This window comes from Ochotona princeps, chromosome 18 (genome assembly GCF_030435755.1).
Source record: "Ochotona princeps isolate mOchPri1 chromosome 18, mOchPri1.hap1, whole genome shotgun sequence".
Classification (NCBI taxonomy): Eukaryota; Metazoa; Chordata; class Mammalia; order Lagomorpha; family Ochotonidae; genus Ochotona; species Ochotona princeps.
In genome coordinates, this window is record NC_080849.1 from 51,310,392 (window position 1) to 51,318,977 (window position 8,586).

At 50.5% G+C, this 8,586-nt stretch overlaps 1 pseudogene; it reads right to left on the reverse strand.

The window, feature by feature from the left end:
• Positions 1–3,772: 3,772 nt before the first annotated feature.
• LOC118758094 (large ribosomal subunit protein P2-like) lies at positions 3,773–4,834 on the reverse strand (annotated as a pseudogene).
• Positions 4,835–8,586: the final 3,752 nt, after the last annotated feature.

The following is an 8,586-nucleotide window of genomic DNA, read 5'->3' on the forward strand; positions in this document are numbered from 1 at the left end:
CTCGGCGGGCGGGGGCGGCCTCAGGCACCCCCTCCTCCCCTCCTCCCCCAGGCGTCCGCCCCCTCGCCGCCACGCCCCTGTGGGCGGAAGCACCAGCTCTCGGGCTCGGGGTAGACCCGGGCGCTCAGGACGCCACTGCTCGTCTGCAGACTGGACTGTGGGACACGCGCCAGCCGGTGGTCGCCGGCCCAAGTCGGCAGTTTCCTGGCGCCCAGGCTTGGGTTTGCCGCTTCGTAGCTCGGCACCCCAAGCCCTGGGTATATTCAGTTTTGTGTACGTAGCTGTAAATAATTCTGGAAGCAGGAGTCCCTCCCAGATTACCCCTGCTGTCCCAAACTCCTATTGGGAAAGGATACCCGCAGTCCTTGCATGGGCAGGAACAGGCGGAGCTAGAAGAGACCCACACACAAACACACACACACACACACACACACACACACACACCCCTGTGTGACTGGCTTCTGGGCCCTTCTGCACGTGCGGCCTAGGGTACCTCTCAGTGCTCCATATGTTGCTGTGTGGAAACATCAGCCTAATGGCCACAAGCCATCTGAGTAATTCTCTGGTGTTTCAGATAGGAAACCTTTTTTTAAGCTCTCTAATTTTCTTTTTATGTGAAAGGCAGAGTGACAGATCTTGCATCCACTTGTTCACTCCTGAAATCTCCCCAGCGGGCCAGGGTGGGGCTAGGTCCGATCTGGGAGCTAAGAAACCCGTCTGGGTCTGTGCAGGTTCTGCAGCCGTCGTCTGCTGCCTCCCAGGGCATGATCAGAGCAGAGCAAGGAGGACGCAAGCAAGCACCCAAATATGGAATGTGAGTGTCCCAAGGGGCATCTTAACCTCTGCATCAAATGTCTGCTCAGAACAGATTTTAAAATTTCCTCTCCTCGGGGCCAGTGCAGGGGCGTGTAGGCTAATCCTGTGCCTGTAGCACCAGCATCCCCCATGGGCAGGGTTCTCGTCCCCCCTGCTCCACTTCCAATCCAGCTCCCTGCTTGCAGCCTGAGAAAGCAGCAGACAGAGGAGTTCCCAAAGCTCCTCCATCCAACCCTCTCCTGGTGCCAGCTCTCGCACCCACTGGTGGGTCCATGGGCCAGCCCTACTTAGTCTGCGTCCTTTTCTAGCAGGAATAGTGGCCTTTTCTGACTGGCCTTCACCCATTCCAGTAAGACGTGTAGTGCAGGGTTTTCATCATGGCAGGTGTCAGTGACCCCTTCAGGCTGAGACAAGGTCACAGTGGTCCTGGCAGGGCATTCCCAGACACTTCCAGGTGGCAGTGTCTTCCTGAGATCAAGTCTGCTGTGCCCAGCCTAACCAGCTGAATCAGACCTAGCTCTCTACAACTGGCAGACTTGGACTCCTTCAGCATCCAGGTCACGCTAGAAGGTTCCAGGTCACGCTAGAAGGTTCCACGTCGCCAGCCCCTGTGGGCAACTAAAGAACATGCACGAGGCTGTGGCCCAGAAAGGGCTCAGGGGAGGGGTGACTGCTCTAAGTCATAGCTTTGGAATGACAGATCCCAGGCAGCCCTCAATGGATTGTCACTAAGTCACCCCAGCAGTTAGGGCGAGCGGAACCAGATTTGTTGAACACACTGCAGGGAAGCAGTGAATAAAGGGGACAGGTTACGGGCTGACTGCTGCCGAAACACAGACTGTGTACCCACAGCGGCAGACACTTCTAAGTTAGAAAAACCATCTAAGTTGGGATGACACGCAGGGGAGCAGCAGGCGGCCAGCCAGTGGACTCTGGTTCCAGAAGCACACTGGGGTAGTTCCTCAGCAGTGTCGCACAGCCTAACAGGATTTCCCCCTCTCAGAGCTGGGGTCAGTTTTAGCTTAGGACTCCATCAGATGCCCTGGAGCCAGTGTCCACCTGCTCTAGTATTATATTGTATGACATAGAGGGCTCATCCCAACTGCTCTGTACTTTTCTAGACACAGAGGAATAAGATTCCGTGGCACCTGACAATTTATTAGGTTTTTGGTGTTTTTTTTAAGATTTATTATTATTGGAAAGACAGATATACAGAGAGGAACCTGGAACCTCTTCCGGGTCTCCCACGTGGGTGCAGGGTCCCAAAGCTTTGGGCCATCCTCAACTGCTTTCCCAGGCCACAAGCAGGGAGCTGGATGGGAAGTGGAGCTGCTGGGATTAGAACCGGCGCCCATATGGGATCCTGGCGCGTTCAAGGCGAGGACTTTAGCCGCTAGGCCACACCGCCAAGCCCCAATTTATCAGGTTTTAAAAAGGTAGCAGGCACGTTTCCCTTATGAGACCCTTGCAAAGTAAGCAGTTATGGCATGACCTGCCACCTGCCCACCGCACCAAACGTCTGGCAGGAAGAAGCCCAAACTCCTCGGCAAGTCTTACAAATAACCTCCCCAAACTGTCGTCTTATGGACTCACAGGACACAGCATGGCCCATCTTTAAGTCTGGCTGACACCTCACCCCAGGAAGTCTGCCCTGGGCTTCATCTTTCCTGAGTATACTTCGCTCAGCATGTACTTAACATGAAGGTAGGAAGAGCCTTTTGCAATGAATCAGGGTCCAAACAGACACATGGATATCATCGTCTGTCCAGGTGAGAAGGTAAGTCATAATTACCTCTGAATCCCTAGAATTTAGAAATCACTAAGTGTGTGTGTGTGTGTGTGTGTGTGTGTGTTTTGCTTGAGACTTTTTTTAAAGATTTGTTTATTTTTAGGGTTCAGCACAGTAGCCTAGTGGCTAGAGTCTTTGCCTTGCATCCACTGGGATCCCATATGGGTGCCAGTTCATATCCTGGGTGCTGCACTTCCCTTCCAACTTCCTGCTTGTGGCCTGGAAAGCATCAGAGGATGGCCCAAGTCTTGGGACCCTAAACCCGCACAGAAGACCCGGAAGAAGCTCCTGGTTCCTGGCTTTCAACCAGCTCAACTCGGCCATTGCTGCCATCTGGGGAGTGTACCAGTAGACAGAAGATCTTTCTCTCTGTAAATCTGCCTTCCCAGGCCATAAGCAGGGCAGCTAGGACATAAACTGGGTGCTTGCAAGGTGAGGATTTAACCACTGAGCCATTGCACCAGGCCCAGACGCGAGATTTTTTTTCAAGAATAATCTTTGGTTTCTTGGCGCAGTCCAGATGTGACTAACGCGCCATGGCTCCCTAGGGTCCGTAGGATACTGGAACCGCGTTCCTGCACTATGGGCTCCACGGACTGGAATTGCTGAGCCTTAGAAGCTGCATCATCTCAGAGACCCTACCCACAGATGTCTCCTACAAAAAAAAGGACACCCAACAACCAGTGCTTCACTGAAAGCCGACTAGAAAAACCATGCAGTTTTTTTTTTAAAGATTTATTTATTTTTATTACAAAGTCAGATATACAGAGAGGAGGAGAGACAGAGAGGAAGATCATCCGTCCGATGATTCACTCCCCAAGTGACCGCAACGACGGCTGCTGTGCCCATCTGAAACCGGAAACCAGGAACCTCTTCCCGGTCTCCCACGCAGGTGCAGGGTCCCAAAGGTTTTGGGCCGTCCTCCAGTGCTTTCCCAAGCCACAAGGAGGGAGCCGGACAGGATGTGGAGCAGCCGGAATTAGAACCGACGCCCATATGGGATCCCAGCGTGTTCAAGGTGAGGACTTTAGCCGCTAGGCCACGCTGCCGGGCCCAATGCAGTTTTTACTTTAAAAAATGCCCAAAGGGGCTGGTGTTATGGTACAACATGTTAAACCACTGAAGGCATCCCATATGAGCGCCTGTTCAAATCCCAGCTACTCCACTTTAGATCGAGCTCCTGCCGAAGTACCTAGGAAACACACCAACAGATGGTCCAAGTGCTTGGACCCCTGCCACCCACACAAGATACCGAGATGGAGTTCCTGGCTCCTGGCTCTGGCCTGGCCCAGTGCTGTAGAAGCTTCCTTCCTTAAGTTTCAGAAACTTTTTGACTGGCCCCTGCTGTGTGATGTTACTTGTAATTCAGACCCTTTAAAGTGCTTGCGTATTGGAGTAGGAGAGATGTGGGAGGGATTTAAAAGGGCAATGGTGAGCTTGGTGTGTGGTCTGGTGGCTAAGGTGCCCGTGTCCCATGTTGGCCCAATGCCACGCTCCGTTCTGACTCCAGCTTCCAGTTAACACGGATCCAGAAAGGCAGCAGTGAGGGCTCCAGGGATTGACTGAGTCCCAGGTTGAGTTCCCAGTTCCTGGCTTTGGCTTTCCCAAGATTTGCCTTTTTTTTTTTTTAAATAAACAAGTAAATCTTTTTTTTAAAAAATTTTATTTTATTTTTATTACAAAGTCAGATATACTGAGAGGAGGAAAGATAGAGAGGAAGTGGAGCTGCCGGGATTAGAACCAGCGGCCATAGGGGATCAAGGCGAGGACCTTAGCCACTAGGCCACGCTGCCAAGCCCCCAAGATTTGACTTTTTGCACATTTGCAGATGTAACAAGCAAATTCAAGGCCTTGTCTGTCTCTCTGTCTCTCTCTCTCTCTCTCTTTTTTCTTTTAACATGTTGGAGGGACACAGGATCTGGTCAGACAGGCCGAACTCCACATTATCGTCCAACTCCTCCAATTCTTCCTTCTCCTTCTTCTCGTCCGTTGCTGCAGGGACCTACCTGGCAGCCCGAGCCACAGGGCCTGTCAGCAGACATAGTCACAGCCCTGCCAACAGGCACAGTGGCCAGCTTGCCAACACCCTGAGCCGCTTGTCGTCTGCCTCAATGGCCACACTGTGTCCAGGATCTTCTTGATGTCCTTGGAACTGGGCAAGACGCTGCCCCCGAGGGCGGCCAGCAGGTAGCAGGTGACATACTCCAAGATGGTGGTTGCTTTCCTCATGCAAACGTCCAATGAAAAATGCTATGTATCACCATTTCTATAAAGCTCTCTGTCTTTTTAGTTAATTTTTTACAGAAAAAAGAAGACATTTTAAAATAGATCCCACAATTCACTCACAGACTTGGGAAAGAAGAGGCCTCAAATAAACCTTAAAAAAGATATAGAAGTGTGGGATGTGGCCACTGCACAGTAAGAGGGGACATGGAGCCCTGTGTCAAGGCCAGTCCTCCCCACAGCTGCAAACATCCTCACTTTCATGCAGAACAGAGGGAGGTGGTGCATAGAAGCTCATAGCGACTAGTGAATGCCCTAAGCCCACAGTGCTTGGGACAGGTGGACAGGTGGGAACTCAGGCAGCAGGGGACCCACCTCCTCCACTTTCTCTGCCACCTCCTGAATGCACACACTCAGAGCACTCAACAAAAAGTGGACGCCACTCAGGCAGAAGAAGGGAGGCCTCTGTTGAGTTCCCACAAAGGAGCAGAGCCAGGAGATAGAGCTTACCCCTCCAGGTCCCCCTGTGCTGGAGTGCCTGCGCCAAGGCGGCGTGCACCAGCTTGGTCGTTGCTACTAGCTTCCCTCTGGACAATCCTGCCCGCCAGCTCCGTTCTCCTTTGAGTCCCTGGCTGAGCTGATGGCATTGTGTTAAAAGATAGCAAGACACACACACACAGACACAAAAAGTATGAACAGCGCTCAGAGGGGCAATGGATAGATTCAGCTGTGACACCTCTTGGAAGCCATTCAGTCCTGCTCACGTTCACCACTGGTCAAAACCAGGAAATTAAATTACCATGAGGCAGACTGAAGTCAACTTAACCCCTCGCAGGCCGACAACAGATGATTATTTCTGACTAGTAATATGATCTTTTTTTTCCCCCTAATGATTTGTTTACTTGAAAGACAGAGTTACAACGAGATAAAGAGACATGAGAGATCTTCCGCCTGCTGGCTCACTCCCCAGATGTCTTCACTAACTGGGGCTAGGCCAGGCTGAAGCCAGGAGTCTCCCACGTGGGTGGCGGGGACCTCGACTCTCAGGCCATTTTCTGGAGCTGTTCCAGCTGCAGTAGTAGTGGATCAGAAGTAGAACATGTTGGACTTGAACCAGCGCTTGTATAGGAAGGACACTGGCATTGCAGGTGGGAGCCTAACCCTGTGCCACAAGGCTGGCCCAATAATGTGGACTTAAGTGCAGTTCCTCAGAGTACTATGGAGTTTGAGACATGATTTTTATTTAAAAGACATCATATTTCACTTTTTTTGTATTTTAACAGTATTTGTTATCAAACCAGAAACTGATTTAACTGTAGGTGTTGGCAAAAATTCTCCTATCTTCAGGAGTTTATGATTAAATAAATAGCGAGTACTGAGTATGTTGGAGACACTGTGCCAACATGGTACTTGCTGGTGTCACCACCAGGTGTGAAATAACACAATGTTAACTGCTTTTGCTGAAAGTAAAAGCTGAGAAGTCGATGCTTTGGAGCTGGACTGCTGACGCCCCACTTGCCTGGGTACTGAGGCATGCGTGGCCTTGTTCCTAATCGCAACTCCTTTTGCACAGCAGGACGACCTGCCAGGTCTAATACCACCATCCCAGGTTGCCAAGGAGCACCAAATGAAACAGAGGTGAAAGGTACTGCCTTCGTTCTAGTGACAAGCCCTGGCACCTGAAACCAGAGACCTGTTCCTTCCTCCTAATTGCCCAAACCAGCCGCCTTACCACGTCGTCCCTTAAAAAGTCCCCGATACACCCTCACCCAGGTGGGCAGCAAGCCCAGAGACTCAGGGTTGCACCTTCTCAGCTGTTGACTGATAGCCATATTTCCTGCAGCCCAAAGTGCCATTTTCTTTTTCTTTTTTTTTTAAGATTTATTTTATTTTCTTTGGAAAGTCAGATATACATAGAGGAGGAGAGACAGAGAGGAAGATCTCCCATCTGATGATTCACTCCCCAAGCAGTCACAATGGCCAGAGCTGAACCGATCTGAAGTCAGGAGCCTGTTCCAGGTCTCCCACATGGGTGCAGGGTCCCAAGGCTTTGGGCCATTCTCCACTGCTTTCCCAGGCCACAAGCAGGGAGCTGGATGGGAAGCGGGGGCGCCGGGATACTGTTGTAGGGTGCGAGCAAGATCACACCAGACATGTCTAAGGTTTATTAAGGAGTCTTTATTAAACAAGCTTGGTGATAATAGAGCACAATAGCAAATCACAAGTCCATATAGCAATCCAACCAATCATAATCCCAAAAGGAACAAATGGTTATTCTCCTTAAGTCCATCCATTAAGCTGAAGACCTATGTCCCAGCTTCCCCAGCAATGTAAGTTATCCTAAGAGACATGCAATGAGTAACCTGGACACACTTACAAAGCTGCAGACATTCACCTTTCCCTGGCTTCAATGCCCACATTCCATCACTGCTAGGCCTCCCCTCTCCTGGAACTCCTGACAGCACACAAACCACAAACAACATTGCTATATCCATTGTCCCATCTAAGCAGTACACAGGGACCATGCTCAGGGGATTACCTGTCCTGGGTCAGCCAAGAGTCGAGGTGCCAGAGTAACGGAAGCACCTGACCAGAAAGAGAGCTAGCCCCTGCTTCATGGGTCTTTTAAAGGGGCTTGTGAGGGGAGTGGTTACACAACAATGCAATACTGTCCCCTCTCAGTTGATAGGTGAGTCACAGATAGGCAGGAGCGAATACCTAAGTGTTGTGGGCTAAGGAGTTGATTTGTGCTCGTTGGGGTGGGCAGGAACAGGAACTGGGCTTGTAGCTAAAAACACCTAGACTAATTGGACTTTCAATATCCTGGCTAAATTAGGACATGGGGGAAGTGGCTGAAGATGGAATTAACATTCCATTGCTGTTAGGACCCACCTTCAGGACAGAGGGTAGGGGACACAGTCACATTTCATTTGCCCACTGTCAATGGGTGCTGGCTATCACTGACTGAACCCCATAACAATACGAACTGGTGCCCATATGGGATCCAGGTGTGTGCAAGGTGAGAACTTTAGCCACTAGGCTACTGCACCAGGCCCCAAACTGCCAGTTTCACTTGGCACCAGGGACAGGCACCAAGCTTTCAGTAACAGTGTAAAAGTTACAAAGGAGACCAACAGATAGGTCGGCAACAGTAAAATACTGCTAACGCCCTGAGGCTTGAGCTGTTGACCTCACTTTTGTTAGTCCTCCCATTAAGAAAATGGGTAACTTCTGGGGTCAGTAAGCCAGGATTATAATTATAACTAGCCTTGATTAAAAAAAAGGAAGAAGATCAAGATGGCTAAGGGTCCGAGCCTAGTCAGCCAGGAAGTGTGAGACAGCAAGGAAATGGGATAACACCTTCCATTGAAATCACCAGGCTCTCCCCGTGATAGGGAGACTAACGCCGACTCTCCTTAACTTGAAATCCTTGTTCGTTTCCCAGGGTGCTGCCCGTGTCATGGGTAACTAAATCGCCTTCAGGTTCTGACTATGCTGGAATTCTTACAAAATTTGTTTCTGTTGCGGCTATCATGGCTAAAGCTGGGAACCTCGACAAACCTAAATATGTAACTGACTTGCATGGGCTCCTGATTCATTGACAGGGAGGCATTGTGTGTGGAGATTTAGAAAACCCACTCCAGGGGGCTGAGCCTGGTAGGAGTGAGGGCGGAATGTCAGGTGCCGGAATGGCTACTTGTCCCATCTTGGCAAATATTTTAATTCAGTTTCATTTTCAGTCAAAGGGGACAGAAAAA